Source organism: Lissotriton helveticus, chromosome 1_1, assembly GCF_964261635.1.
Source record: "Lissotriton helveticus chromosome 1_1, aLisHel1.1, whole genome shotgun sequence".
Lineage (NCBI taxonomy): Eukaryota > Metazoa > Chordata > Amphibia > Caudata > Salamandridae > Lissotriton > Lissotriton helveticus.
Window position 1 is genome coordinate 832,626,220 of NC_136057.1, and position 15,527 is coordinate 832,641,746.

Here is a 15,527-nt window from a genome sequence, read left to right on the forward strand (position 1 = left end):
GGATTAAATAATTCCAACGGACAAGACTTTAAGCAATCATGATAAAAACCCTTAAAATTTCCAATTCCACGCAAGTGGATACACTAACCCAGTGATCCGTTTATATAACTAAAACAGCCTCCCTTTTTTTCTCCCGTAGTACCCATGCCCAACTCAGGAACTTAGCAACACCTATTACTGCGATATCATTAAAACCAGATTTCAATATCCTCTTGGCTACCATCGCAGAGCCAGTTCCCAGGGTCCGACATACTGGTTTCAGCCACAAGCTTCTAGGTTGTTGGTAAGCTGGGCAAACATATAAGAAATGGTCAATATCTTCTGCATGGTCAAGGCAGAATCGGCACTTATCACTAGTTCCTAGGTGCCATTTACATGTTATCCTACTGAGCGATAGTGTCCCAACTCTGAACTGGTGATAAAGCTTGCGATCTAAGGGCTTCGTAATTAGATCCCAATAGTTTTCCAAACAGGGTTCGTCTTTTAGCTCATGGAACTCCTTAGACAAAGTAGGCCTGGTAAGGGAAGAGAACCTCCTGATTTTGATTAAATCCCAATATGCTGCTCTAAAAGATTCTTTTGAGGGAAACTCCACCGTCTCTGGGCTATCCCAGAGATCCCTCATCCCCATATCAGTAAGTAGAGTTTTAATGCCGAGCAACCATGGGATCCTTTGTGAGCGATCCAATCGTCTGACTTCAGACAGTGCCCTGGCATAAAGGTGGAGCTCTGGAGTAATCCAGAGCCACCTCTAAAATGCCAGCGGCCTGTAACCAGCAATGTCCTCAATTGTATGGCAGCCTAGGTCTAAAAGTAATGGAATTCGGGGAGAGGATTGAGGCAAGCCCACAACCGATCTCATAAATTTGTTCTGAGCAGAAGACTGTTGCGACAGATTGCAAAAGCGCCAAATTTCGGCACCATATAAAATGGAAGGAATAATTTTCGTTGAATACATTTTAATAACAGGTGCAATAGGCTTAGTCATTGATAACCTGTGCTCCTTAATCAATGCTCCAGTTAATTGTGCGTGTTTCAATGCAAGGATCTTGACTGGAGGGTTCCAGCTCAACTTGTCGCTGAAAGTGACCCCCAGGTAGGTGAAGACATCCGTCTGCTTCAGGAGTTTACCACCCATAAACACTCGTGCATTGACGGGCTAAGACCTATGGAGCACCATAAACTTAGTCTTCCCTACATTGACCACAAGCTCATGTTCACGGCAAAACACCTCAAAACGAGACAGTGCCAACTGCAGCCCCTGTCTCGTCTTGGATAGTATCAAGGTGTCATCCCCAAACATGAGCAAGGGCACCTTCTGTCTGGCTAGTGTTGGCGCATCCGTAGGGTAGTTAACAAAATACTGCACCACCCCATTAATGAATAGAGAAAATAGGGTAGGTGCCAGTACACACCCTTGTCGGACGCCTTTCCCTACCTCAGTGACCTCGCCCGGTTTACCCCAACGAACCTGGGCATAGGTAAATTCGTGGAGTCTTACCACAAATGAGACTAACTCCTTTGGCATCCCTAGTCTTAGTAAGACCTCCCACAGTTTTACTCTTGGGACGAGGTCAAAAGCGGATTTTAAATCCACGAATGCAGCGAAAAGCATTCCCTTGCCCAAAAAGACCTCCTTCCAATAGAGTAACACCAATCTAAAGGCTTGGTCCAGCGTCCCCATATGAGACCGGAATCCCGCCTATAGCGGTGTTAAAATATCCTCTTCAGAAATCCAGGCCTGAATCCTACCCAGTATTACACGTGCTACTATCTTTTGCACTGCATCAATTAAGCTGATGGGTCTGTAGTTAGCCGGAGCGGAATGATCACCCTGCATATAAATATGAATGATTTCCGCTCCGAACCAAGATACAGGAATTGGTGCTCCACCAGCTAGCGAGTTTATTTAGTTAGTAATGTAAGGGACCCATAAATCGGAATTTTATGGCAAGACCGGAGGCTCCTATTATGCTTTCTTATCTTGCAATTTATTCCATAGCAGCCAAGATAAGTGCAAGAAACTACAGTTCCCAGAGGGCCAGGCAACAACTGGGCCATGGGGATGAGAAAAAACGAGATAACAGTAACCAAATCAGCAGTCACATAATAGATAAGAGGACACACTGACTGCGCAGCTTCCTCTTTTCTTGCTGCTCGCAGTCAGATAAGTGTTCCCTTATCTATGCTCGCTTTATTCTTGTTACTATTTGGTTATTGTTAATTTACCAGCTTATTTTGTTGTTTATACAGTTCTATTACCTCGTTTTGCGCTCTTGCGCACCTGGGTTCACGCTACTCGCGTGTTTTGTTTCCCGTCCGGTTCTGTTTACCGACTCTTCTGTCCCTCCCCCTCCCGCCCTTTCCTTTGGTTTCTTCCAGCTCGCGGTGCTCGCGCTCCTCGCGCCGGCTCTTACCGCTTCAGGAGCTTCTTCTTTCTGCCTCCTCCGTCCACCGCTTTCAAAGCGGTCGCGTTTGCTCGACGGAGCTCTTCCTTCCTGCTGCCTTTCTCCCAGTCCTGAGAACATCCCGCCCTGGTGCACGCCCCTAACACACCTCCCTCTTTGGAGTTAACCATTTCCTACCTCCTTCTTCATCATGGAACACGAGAGTTCGTCAGAGGAAAATCCCTCTCACATGGATGATGGGTCTTTGAAGAAAGACCTTCATAGATGTATTAATACTTCTGTCGAACAGGCAGTTGAAGTCTCAATGAAAAAGATGTCAAAAAACATGGAAAATACTATGGTCAGCATGTTGTCCAAGGTTTTGGCCCAATCTGCGGGGATAGCAGAAAGCGTAAGGTGGAACACTCTGCTACTGTGCATAAGCCTAAAAAGGCATCAACTTTGGTTAGCGAGTCTTACTCGCATTTGGACGAGGACGAAGTGCCTCCCAGGCCTCCTGCTAAGGAGGGGTTTGTCGGTTCAGAGGGCAAGCGAAAGCAAAAATCTAAGCACACAGAGTCTCCTACTAAGAAATTAGTAATTTCCACCATCTTGGACACGGATGATGACATGCCTGACGCTGACGACTTGTGTGACATCTTTGACGTCACAGACCCCCCTCCCCCCAAAATACCCCAAAGCGATTCTTTTAATTTTGACCCCGTGTATGACTCGGAAGGTCACCCCATGTTTGACCCGTCCTCTATCCGTCATCCCAACTCAACTGAGTTGTTCCCCTCTCATCACGTTGGTGAATACATTTCTGCCCGCCTTCGTCTCCCCCTAGAGGCGGCTGTGCGTTCCAGGTTAAAATCTGAATGTCCCAAACCTGCCCTCCCTGACAAAATCACCCTTGTCCCTTCCATAGACCAACCTCTCCTTACCTTCTTTTCTAAATTTGGTAAAGACCCTCGACGCGGGGTGGACAAGGCATGGTCCACATGCCAGGACAAGCTACTGGACATTGTTGGTCCCTTGGCCCGTATCTTCGACATGGCAGAGTCTGCCCGTCTTGAGGGTACTGATCTTTCAGCGGATGACATCTCCATGTGGGTTCAACGAGCCTTCTGCCTTTTGGGTAATGCAAACGCAGCGATTACCCATGAAAGACGTAAAGGTCTTTTGATCAAGTTGGACCCCAAGTTAGCTAACCTCGCTCCTATGGACCCCGGATCTAAGGCAAATGGCCTCCTCTTTGGGGAGAATTTGGTTAGCGACATCAGCCGCTTTGTCTCAACCTTTGCCTCTCTTGACAAGGCCCAGCAATCCATCAAAAAGACTTTCGCCCCTCTGGTTTTTGGACGGGCCGGACGAGGAAGGGGTCGCTCTTCCGGCCGTCTCTACAATCAAGGCTCCAGAGGTTCCCACGACACCTCCAAAGAATACAAGCCGCAGTTCTATCCACAACGTGGACGTGGTTTCCGCGGCAGAGGTCACAAAGGTTATCGCAACTCCAACCACAATCAACAAGGTAAGCCTTTCTTCTTCCCCTCCTGTAGGGGGTCGTTTAAAACTGTTTCTTCCAAAATGGCATTCCATAAGTGTAGACCCGTGGGTCCTCAACACCATTCAAGGCTATCTTATAGAATTTTACTCTCCTCCTGTCCATACCTCTTTCCCTCCTCCTCTAGTGTTCTCTTTCCACATGGCAAACCTCATCTCCACCGAGATACAGTCCTTGCTACAGAAAAATGCCATCAGGATTTCTCACTACGACTCTACAGGCTTTTTAAGCTCCATTTTTCTAGTTCAGAAGAAAAACAAGAAATTACGCACTGTCATAAACCTGAAATGGTTCAACCACTTTGTGGTGTATCGTCATTTCAAAATGGAAACGATCCTTCATCTGAGGGATACCCTTCGGCCAAACGATTGGATGGTTCGTTTGGACCTCCAAGATGCATATCTTACAGTCCCTATCCACCAGTCTTACTGGAAGTTCCTTCAGTTCCAGTGGTCAGGAGTGACCTACTGTTTCACCTCTCTTCCCTTTGGTCTCTCTTCCGCACCATGGTGCTTCACAAAACTTCTGAAGCCGGTGGTTGCTTTTCTGCGCTCTCTTGGGATCAGACTCATAACATACTTAGACGATATTCTTATCCTGAATTTGGACAAACAGGGTCTCCTTTCAGATCTCCAGACCACCCAGTCTCTTCTTCTGGACTTGGGTTTCCTGATAAATCTCGAGAAGTCTTCGTTGATCCCCTCTCAGAACATGGAATTTCTGGGCTTCCTTGTGGACTCGGTGGCGGCGTCTTTACGCCTTCCCCTTTCCAAAATTTCCAAAATCCAGGCGGAGATTGCCTCTGTGCTCCATCTTTCTGTCATCTCCCTCAGATCTCTGGCCAGGATTGTCGGCCTTCTTTCCTCTTCCATCCAAGCGATTTTTCCGGGCCCCCTGCACTATCGGGCCCTCCAACGCCTAAAGATCAGACACCTTCGTCAAGGTTTAGCTTATTCAGACGTTCTCGCTCTCGACCAAGAGTCCCGCACAGAACTGCAATGGTGGATAGACCACTTAGATGCGTGGAACGGGCGCACTATCTTCGCCACTTCCCCAGATCTTGTTCTAGAATCCGATGCCAGTCTCTCGGGTTGGGGCGCCCGCTGTGGTCCAGTCTCAACTAGAGGAGCATGGTCCAGAGAGGAGTCCAGTCTGCACATAAATTGTTTAGAGATGCTTGCTGGTTCCTTTGCGATCAAAAGTCTTTCCAAAGACAGGATCCGTTGTTCCATACTCCTACGCATGGACAATGTTTCTGCGGTTCGATACATCAATCATCTCGGCGGCACCAAGTCCAAGCCTCTAGCAGATTTAGCGAAGAGTCTATGGGAATACTGTCTAGCCCATCATCTCTCCTTGACAGCGGAATACCTTCCAGGCTCCCTCAATTCTGTGGCGGATTGGCACTCGCGGTTCCTGCGCGATTCCAGCGACTGGAGGCTTTGTCCCTCCGTCTTCCATTCTCTTTCTCTTTTGTGGGGTCCCTTTTCCATCGATCTCTTTGCTTCTTGCCTCAATTCCCATTTGCCCCAGTTTTTCAGCTGGCGTCCAGATCCCCTGGCTCTGGCCACGGATGCCTTCCTCCAGGATTGGTCTTCTCACCTCTTATGCCTTTCCTCCTTTCATTATGATCAACCGTGTGCTGGCGCAAGTCCGCCGCCAGGAGACTTCTCTTGTTCTGATAGTTCCCTTCTGGCAAGCTCAAATCTGGTTTCCGGTTCTTCTGGAAATGGCAATGGATTTTCCTGTACTTCTGCCGTCCTTCGACGATCTTCTGCTCAACCCTCGGGGCGAGCGTCACAGTATGATCTTGGATTCCTCTCTCACTCTGTCGGCCTGGAAAGTTTCCGGCCTTCCTCTCCTAACGTCCTCATTTCACAAGAGGCTGCTCACTTTATCGACCAGGCCTGGGCTCCAGGCACTTCCAAAGCATACAAATCCACCTGGTCTCTTTGGGCAAGCTGGTGTCTGGAAAGGTCTCTCGATCCCTTTTCAGCCCCTCTAGGTTTGGTTATCAATTTCCTGGCCTCTCAGGCCAGTGCTGGGAAGGCCTATCGCACTGTCAACCTCTACCGCTCTGCCATTTCCCTCAACCACGACCAAATTGACGGAAAACCTGTAGGCGCTCATCCTCTGGTTTGTCGCCTCCTCAAAGGTGCTCGATGCTCTAAACCACCGTTGGCTAAGTATACCTCTTTGTGGGATGTTTCTGTGGTCCTTAAATTGTTTTTAAATTGGCCCTCTAATTCTGATTTGTCTCTCAAAATGTTATCAGCCAAACTTACCATGTTACTTTGTTTAGTTTCTATCAAAAGGGTTTCTGATGTTAGAGCTTTGGATGTTTCTTCTCGTCAATTTTCCCCTACAGGTGTGCTGTTCCAGATTCACAGACGCACGAAGACTAATTTAGACTCTGTTTTTTATCCTTATTTTCCTGATCAACCTCAACTTTGTGTGGGTCAATGTTTAAAGATGTATGAGCAAAGGACCGCTGATCTCAGACCGCCCTCTTGTTCCCAACTCCTCATTTCCTTTCGCAAACCACACCTTCCTGTTTCCTCCCCGACCCTCGCCAGGTGGGTTCGCTGGGTTATGTCCCTTGCCGGTATTGATGTCTCTGTTTTCGGAGCACATTCGGCTAGAGGAGCCATGGCTTCTAAGGCCTTTTGGTCTGGCTCCCGTTTAGAGGACATACTGAGATCAGCAGATTGGTCCAATGACAGTATTTTCCGAATGTTCTACTGTAAACCTATTCATTCTGTTGCTTCTGATGTTGTTAATCTGCTTTAAACAAGCATAATAGGAGCCTCCGGTCTTGCCATAAAATGTAGATTTTCCTAGTTATTATAACGGAAAGTCTTAATTTTATTAAAGACACGGAGGCGAGTATTATCCCGCCGCTACACTATTAACATGTGTTCTCCCTCCCTACAGCGAATCCGGCCTTACCGCCTGCCTCATCATAGAAGATCTACTCTCCAGCGGTTCCGTTCATCTCCTGCTTGGATGTCCCCTCCGGTCCTTCCAGCTCCTTCTTCGGATCATTTCCTTGGACTTTCGCTCTGGATTCCACTGATTAAGGATTTCTGCTCCTGGACTTTGGCGTTCTTTCTGGTTCTGGCTATTTTTCCTTTATTTTCTATTGTTATCTGACTGTCTCTCAGCGAAAAGAGGAAGCTGCGCAGTCAGTGTGTCCTCTTATCTATTATGTGACTGCTGATTGGTTACTGTTATCTCGTTTTTTCTCATTCCCATGGCCCAGTTGTTGCCTGGCCCTCTGGGAACTGTAGTTTCTTGCACTTATCTTGGCTCCTATGGAATAAATTGCAAGATAAGAAAGCATAATACTCGCCTCCGTATCTTTAATAAAATTAAGACTTTCCGTCATAATAACTAGGAAAATCTACATTCTGCTTAAATAAATCTGCAGGGAAGCAGTCAGGTCCCGGTGCCTTACCACTTGGGATGGACTTCAACACTATCTCCACTTCTCGAGTGTTGATCAGCAAGGGATCACCAATTTTAATGTGTGGAACAAGCCCTATACTTTCAGTGTCTGGTTGAAATGGAGCTTCAAAAAAGGCTACCCATTGCTGCGGTTCAACATTATTGCTAGGTGTAATCGACCGCTGCCCATTCCCCCATTTAATGAGATCCCAAAATTGGGTCATATTCCTGCCTTTACAAGCTGATAGTAAACATCGCCAACGATCCTCGTACCACTCTCTCTTAGCATGTCTTAAAGCTGCTTTGTAAGTTGCTCTACACAGCTTGACATTTCCATAGGACCTAGATTTAATAGCTACCACTAGAGATTTGTGGGCTAGCCTGCACGTGTTATCATACCACGAGTTAGGCTTATACGTAGTGGGCTTTTTAGCGGGTTTTGTATTTAAAAAGAATCTTCTAAGCCCGCTAAATAGGTCATTGTGGATTTCCGCAAGTTTGGCATTTAGCACAACTTGGGAGCCACAATCCAAAAGTTCCCTTAAAGACCCTGCTACTAACGCCCTAATCTCTACCACGTTACTTTCATCCATTACTACCCGTGCCCACCGAACCCTTCTTAAATCATTAGCAATAGTTATCAGATTGGGACAAGCTTCACCTTCTGTCGTTGCTGAACCAGAGAAACTCCTATCATTAAGTCTGAGAACCAGGGGGTTATGATCGCTTTCAGGGCGGCATTGCACTTCCATATCTACAACCAAAGTCCAGAGCTCCACATTCACAAGGATATAATCAATGCGGCTTTTGGATCTGCCATTATCAAAGGTCTCCGCACCCTTGGGGTTCGACTTAGTCCTGCCATTACATGCCCTAAGCGATACAAAAGGGGATGATGGACGGAGTGTTTGAGCAAATCAAACACTCACCCCCAGTCAACTGATCTGGGTTTAATCCATCACCATTCTTTAGCCCACTCAGCCACCCCATTTCAGACATGGCCATATGCAAATCAGTCTGACCCTGTGCCTCATGGGAACAGTCCAGCCCGAACTGCCAAGCCATGTCTTCCATGAACTGGAAACAAGCATCCTGGGACCGGTTTCGGATTCATAATCCTCATCAGCCAGGCTATCTTGAATCCAGTGGCCCTAAGGCCCCGCTCCAGGCACAACCCTTTCACTTGTAGTGCAACCTCAGTCCATTTTTTATAGGCTGGAGATCCAATTGCGGCACTCCCCAAAGTTCATCAACATCATCACTCAGCCTACCATCTTCTGAGTCAATTGGTTCAAAGCAGGTGTTGAAATCACCCGCAATAATTAAGTTGCCATTGTGGGGCTCTTGTGACAAGTGATTCTCTAATGACGCAAAGACCTGGGAACTCCGCCCACCGGGTTGTCCCCTAGCATAAACATTATACAGGGTTATATCGAGGCCACACTCAGATCTAACCCTTATAACCAGGATATCTGGACTGTCAATACAAATCTTGTCCACCCTTTTCCCTTCTGTTTGCCTTACCCAGCAGGTCAGTCCACCCACTGACCTACCCCTAAGACCCCTTATAGTTGGTTTAAAGAAGTTTAGGAAACCAACATAAAAAAAACCTTCTGTAGACCACGTTTCTTGGAATACCCAGATATCCGAGCCTTCTATATATGATATCCAGTCTGCAGATGATACTTTCGATTACAAACCCGCTATGTTCCAGGAGGAGATAATCATTGATGATCTCGTTGTGACCGGACCATCGTACCCAGTAAGTGGCCCAGCCACATTCAAACTACGTTCTAGTACTGAGGGGTAGAATGGCGCGGGGATGCCAATGGGGGAATGTACCCCCGTTGCAGCTTGGTTTGTACACCCTACTATCAGGGATTCCGTGTCCCCCACCTTCTCAGTCCCCGCACCTAATCCCAACTCTACACTACCATCCATTCCCAGTCAATCAATGTCTTCAAGTGAGGATAAAACCCCATAGCGGTTATTGGTCTGGATGGGAAAATCAGACCAGATGTGAGATTCCTGTGGTACATAAGGGTCCCTATTTCTAGGCAACATATGCTGTTTATAAAAAAAAAACAAGGGGGAAGAGTCTAATCCCATCCGCAGTGTGGGGCGAGTGACCGACCGTCTCAAAAATATATCGAACCAAAGCAGGGGACCTAAAGCTCAAAACCTCACAATCACCTGGCATGGATTTAGTAGAATGGCCTACCCATTTAATGCGTCTAACCATTTTAAACTCCTGAAATAAGTCATCCCCAATACCAGTCTTCTTGCTCAAAAAGTGGAGAGCCTTATTTTTAAGTGTGGACCAGTGCTCGTATTTCCCCGGAGCAAGGGGAGGGACATTCGCTAGGATAACTGAGTATGGGGTAGCTTCTGGTGGAAGTAGGGAATCTTATCAGACCCACCATCATTACTATATTCGACCTGGCTCCAATTCCCCTCAGCCCTAGCAGGCTGCTGCTGTGGCATAGGCTTAGCATTACTAACACCAGTAGAGGGTCCACTCGCAACCCCCCCTGCTGATTTTATTTATTTATTTATAATTACATTTGTTAAGCGCGCAGCTACCCGAAGGTTTCCCGGCGCTGAGGCAGACTAGGCGGTCAGAGAAAGTAAGAGAAAATAATAAACAATGGGGATCAGGAGTTAAAAAGCCAGGTTTTAATTCCCTTACGGAAAGTAAGGAAGCAAGATTCGGAGCGCAACAGTTGAGGCAGGGCATTCCATAAGGAAGGGGCCAATAGGGCAAACGAACGTCCCCCCATTTTGGCTCTGTTGGTGCGAGGAATCATGTACTTGTTCTGCGTAGAAGACCTGAGTGTCCGGGGAGGAACGTAATGGTGCACTAAGGCAGACAGATAATGGGGGGCCTTACCAGTCATGATTTTATGCATATAGCAGAGTGCTTTAAACTTAACTCTGTTCTCGATACGCAACCAGTGCAATTTCCGCATATGGGGAGTAACCGGGGATCTAGCAGGGAGGTGGCAGATGAGGCGAACTGCCATATTCTGCACCACCTGGTACTTCCTGGTAACCTCCTTTGCGGCGCCCAAGAGAAGGATGTTCCCATAGTCCAGGCGGGAGATGACAAGAGCCTGGACTACAGTCCTCAAGGTGTCCGCCGGTAGCATCCATGTGATTTTTCTTAGCCACCTGATGATGGTGGTACAGGTGGCGGAGACTTTCACAGCGTGCTGCTTGAAGGTAAGCTGGCTATCAAAGAGCACCCCAAGATTGCGTGCAGACTCTGATGGATTGGGTACAGGACCCATCTCCGATGGCCAATGGTGTGGGCCCCAGAGTGAGGTGTCTGGGCCAAACAGGAGGAGTTCTGTCTTGTCCCCATTTAATTTTAACTTGTGCTTCAGCATCCAATCCGATATTTGTTTTAGCCCGGATTTAAGAGAAGACGAGGGGAGATTTTTATTGGTAGAGAGGGAGTAGATGACTTGAGTGTCATCGGCATACGAATAAATTGTGAGGCCAGCCTGTTCCGCTAAAAAAGCAAGCGGCCTCACATACAGGTTAAAGAAAAGGGGACTAAGAATAGACCCTTGGGGGACACCGTGAGTGGAGGAAAAAACAGATGAAACAGAAGTGGAGGAAAAAACTTGGAACGTGCGGTCAGAAAGAAAATTAGCAATCCAGGCCAGGGCGGTACCACCGACGCCAACTCCCTCCAGCGTGGACAGTAAGATGGAATGGGAGACGGTGTCGAATGCTGCACTCAAATCAAGCAGAATGAGTGCCACCGTCTCCCCCTTATCCACTTGGCGCCTGATGGTCTCTGACACGCCCAGAAGGGTGGTTTCCGTGGAAAAACCCGCCCGGAACCCGGATTGGGAGCCATGAAGAAAATTGGAGGATTCGACAAAGGAGTTAAGTAAAAAATTAACATGTTTCTCCAAAATCTTGGAAAAGCAAGGGAGCAAAGAAATAGGGCGAAAATTGGAGGGGTTGTCTGGGTCTGCATTTGCCTTTTTTAATAGAGGGACCACCATTGCGTGTTTCCATTCGTTTGGAACCGTCGCTTCTGTCAGGGAAGCATTCAAGACATCTAAAATAATGTGAAGGGAAACTGGGTCCATCCACTATTGAACTCCATCCGCTATTATCTGGGCGTTCGCCGTAGTACCCACCTGCTCCTTATGTATTACCCCTACACTAACAGGGAGTACCCCTACAATTGCGTGTGAGCTGGGAAGTGCAGGTTTCGTTTGAGGCGGACGAGACAGGGCATCTTCAATCTTGCTAAGTCTTGCATCAACAGAATCTGATCTTTTCAGTATAGGGTCAATGAATGCAGCTAATTGTTCCCTTAATATAGAGCGGAGCTCACTATGGTTCAACTGAGGAATAGTGCAAACCGCGGGGTAGTATTTAAGCTATTAGTGCTTGATTTACCAAAAACAAAAGCCCCACTAGATTCGTTAATGCCTGGCAGTGAGTTTGGTTTGATTGTGCCCCACCCCTTTCTTTTTTTAGATGGTGGTTCTGGGACATTACCTCCTAAAGCCTTTTTTCCTCTAGTCTTTACCATAGCAGGACTCCCAGCACTACTCTGTGGTTGCGGGGAGACCAAAATAGGGGAAGTAGGCAACAAACATGGTAACCTCGATGGAGTAAGGTCATTTGTAGAATCAACCTTAGAAGTAGACTGCCTAGGTGGTATCTGGGCACTGGGCAATGACCCCCCTTATTAAAATCGATTCGAGCGACAATCTACGCTCAGTCGCCTGAATCTCGTGTATTAACACCGATTCGGCTCTATTTAAAAAGGCATCCAAAGTACCCACCACCCTGTCCCCAACCTTTCTTTTACTCATGACAAATGGTTATTATACAATCTACGCAGTACCAGCCCCCAGCAGCTGAATGCTGCAAACCAATGTTAGTTAGTGCTTACTGTCCAAGCGAGGAAATGTCAATAGTGTGGCCCAGCCCGGCTTCCGATGGCCCCGCCCTTGTCCCGGGCTTCTCCCGGCGCGTCACGCGGGTCCAAGCAGCCTTTTATGTGCCACCTGGCACGTCGTTACCGCGTCAGCGACATCCTCGCCGCCTGTGGGATGATGGGCGTTGAAGTGCAGCAGCAGGAGGGCTGGTCCCCCTAGTGCCGTTTTCACTGGCGATAGATGCAGGGCAAGTACAGGTAGGGTCACTGGGTCACAAATTCTGTACTTGATTTATTGATAGCTATAGGTTTCTGATTATTAGCATCTAGACGAATTCTTCCAATAACACTTGAAAGCGTGCTGATATCCAGTCTGTTGTAATCAAAATCGGATTGATAGGGTGTGGCTAATCATCCGCAAGGGTATCCAGGCACTGATAGCATTGCTGCTAAAGGGCTAAGTTGAACAGCCAGGTCTTTGGTTCTTTCCTCCTTAATTCCAGAAGAGAAGATGAGGTCTGCAGGTGAAGGGGGGGGGGGGGGGGTGAAGGGGAGTTGTTCCAGAATTTCTTTGAGAGGTAAGAAACAGAGCTTCCTCCACTGTTTCTTTGGCAGAGTGCAGGAGTCTGGAGAGTTGGTGGAATTTCAAGAGGTGACTGATGTATGCTGGTCCTTGGTTGAGTGTGGATCAGCATCTTGAATTGACAGCTCTTCTGAACGAGGAGCTAGTGGAACTTCTTGAGATGGGGGGTGACGAGGGGGGAGTTTGCCATTTAGGGAGGTCAAGGAGGAATCTAGCCGCTGAGTTCTGTAGAGTCTATTCAGGAGGTGTGTGGCGATTCAGACTTGAGTGTGTTACAGTAGTATAGTCGGCTGGTTATCAGGGCTTGAGTTACTGATAGTCTAGTGTTGATGGGAAGCCATTTAAAGATCTTACAGAGCATGCGAGGAGTGAGGTAGCAGTCGGAAGACACTGTGTTAGTTTGGTTTTTCATGGTGAGCTTGCTATCCGGGGTGATGCCATGTTTGAGTGTGTTCTTGGTTGGAGTGGGTGCTGGTCCTAGTTAAGAAGGCCACCAGGAGTCGTCCCACAGGGAGGTGTTGTTCCCAAAGATTCTGTTTTGTCTGTGTTGAGTTTTAAGCTGTTCTCTCATCCAGTTGGTGATGCCCGTCATGCACCTGTGAAGTTGGCCTCCGTGGTGGAGGGGTCTTCCGTTAGTGAGACGATGATCTGGGTGTCACCTGCATAGCATAGGATGTTCATTCCGTAGCTTCAGATGATGTTAGTTCTGGGGGGAGGGGTGGGTCATGTAGATGTTGAAGAATGTTGAGCTGAGAGACGATCCTTGAGGGATGCCGCAGATGATGTTCTTGGGTTCTTAAGTAAAAAGTGGTAGGCGGATTCTCTATGTTCAAGCGGTGAGAAAGGAGTCAATCCATTTGAGGGCGTTTTCTTAGATTCCAATGTGATGAAGCCTCTTGATAAGGGTGTTGTGGGATAGTGTCAAAAGCTGCTGAGAGGTCAAGGAGGATCAGGATGGTCATTTCTCGAATGTCGAGGAGGGTTCTGATGTGGTCTGTGGCACCATCAGGGTGGTTACGGTGCTGTAGTTGGTGCAGAATCTGGACAGGAAGGTGTCCAGAAGATTGTTGATCTCCGGGTGTTCCAAACGTTGGCAGTTGATGGCCTTTTCGGGGACTTAAGTGGGACTTGGGAGCACTGAGATAGGATGGTAGTTCTGGAGTTCACTGGTGTCGGCGGAAGGTTTTTTGAGAAGGGGTTTGACTTCTGCATGTTTCCATACTTCAGGGAAGGAGGCTGTGGTTACGAATGAGCTGAAGATGACAGTGAGATCACTGCTGATCATCTTGCTCCAGAGGTTATTTTCTTTTGGGTTCTGGGTCTTGCGGTACTCCTGTGTGACGCAGAACAGTTAGTAAAACCCACGCTGGACTCCCATGGCACTCTTTCATTGGTTCCAATGGTCCAGCTGAAGAACCACAGTACCTATTAGAGGTAAAAAATAAATAAAAATTAAAGCAGCCATATGATTGGCTACTCAGAGAGACTACTAAAAAAATTCCACATCCTTTTGAAACAAACTAAAATGATTTTGCCATCCACCATTACTGGATTGTTGTTCATCGGAGATAGTTTGCAGTACAATCCGAAGCCATCATGCCCACAGACAGAACTGGAGACCAAAAAAACCCTAGTCTACCATCCACTATGCCTATGCAGTGTACTCCATTGGACAATGGTGACGTTGTGCACACAAGCACCTTTGCATCACCACAAGAACCAAGGGCAGCCAGGGAATCACTGGAGTGGTAGTTTTTTTTTACCTTTAAGTTAGTGAAACAAAATAGTGCACAGGAGGTGACATGCACTTTGTCCCCCCCCCCCCCTTCCCCCCCAGCAGCAAACCCTGGTATATTGCCAGGCTCTACCCTCAAGCCTCTGTTGATGGCCAACCCTCTGCTGTGTGGTGTGGGGATGCCCTGGAAGTCCTGAGGTGCGTCCAGCGCTGGGACCAACATCCAGTTGACAGCCAACATGGCATTGACCCCTACCACACATTTTTCATGTTTTTGGGGTACTACCGTAACCATTCTGAAATCACTATAAAAAGCTGAATGGATTTTTATCAAATCACAAAATTTATGCTTTTCAAATAAAGATCCAGATTTGTGCCAAATTTGGTGTAATTCTGTTCAGCCATTTTTATAAATCAGTTCTCTAACTATGTGAAACAGCATGGGGGAAAAGAGCTGGTGATCAAGAGGGAGGAAGAATTAAGCAGACAAAAAATAATCCTCATACAAATTGTTCCCATTTCATTGGGGGGTGGGGGGCAAAATCATCCCTTTCATCAGAATTGTCAGATTATGTGCCAAAGGTGTGCTATTCCTGAGCTCTATGGCAATGTAAACACAAGTAATCTTAATCTAATAGGTTATGGGATGGCTTTGCCCCAGTACACCGGAACGTGGCCTTGACCAAGGTTGGGATGACTTTGCCTCAGAGAGCACAATTGGCAGTGTTGGCAGCACCTGCATCAATGTGAAAGGAACCGGCATGGGGAGTGAAGCCAGGACTGAAGTCAGACCCGGGACCAGTGCAGAACATGAATTGTGGGTGAGGTGGGAGGGGACTGCGAGTTGATGACATCATGCCTTTTCTGATCGAACAGCCAGGTCTTTAGTATCCTCCTGAAGG

The 15,527-nt window shown here is 47.5% G+C and overlaps 1 protein-coding gene across 2 annotated transcripts in view; it reads right to left on the minus strand.

The window, feature by feature from the left end:
• NUP37 (nucleoporin 37) overlaps positions 1-15,527 on the minus strand; it is a 240,694-nt gene that overhangs the window by 157,772 nt on the left and 67,395 nt on the right. The window lies entirely within an intron of this gene.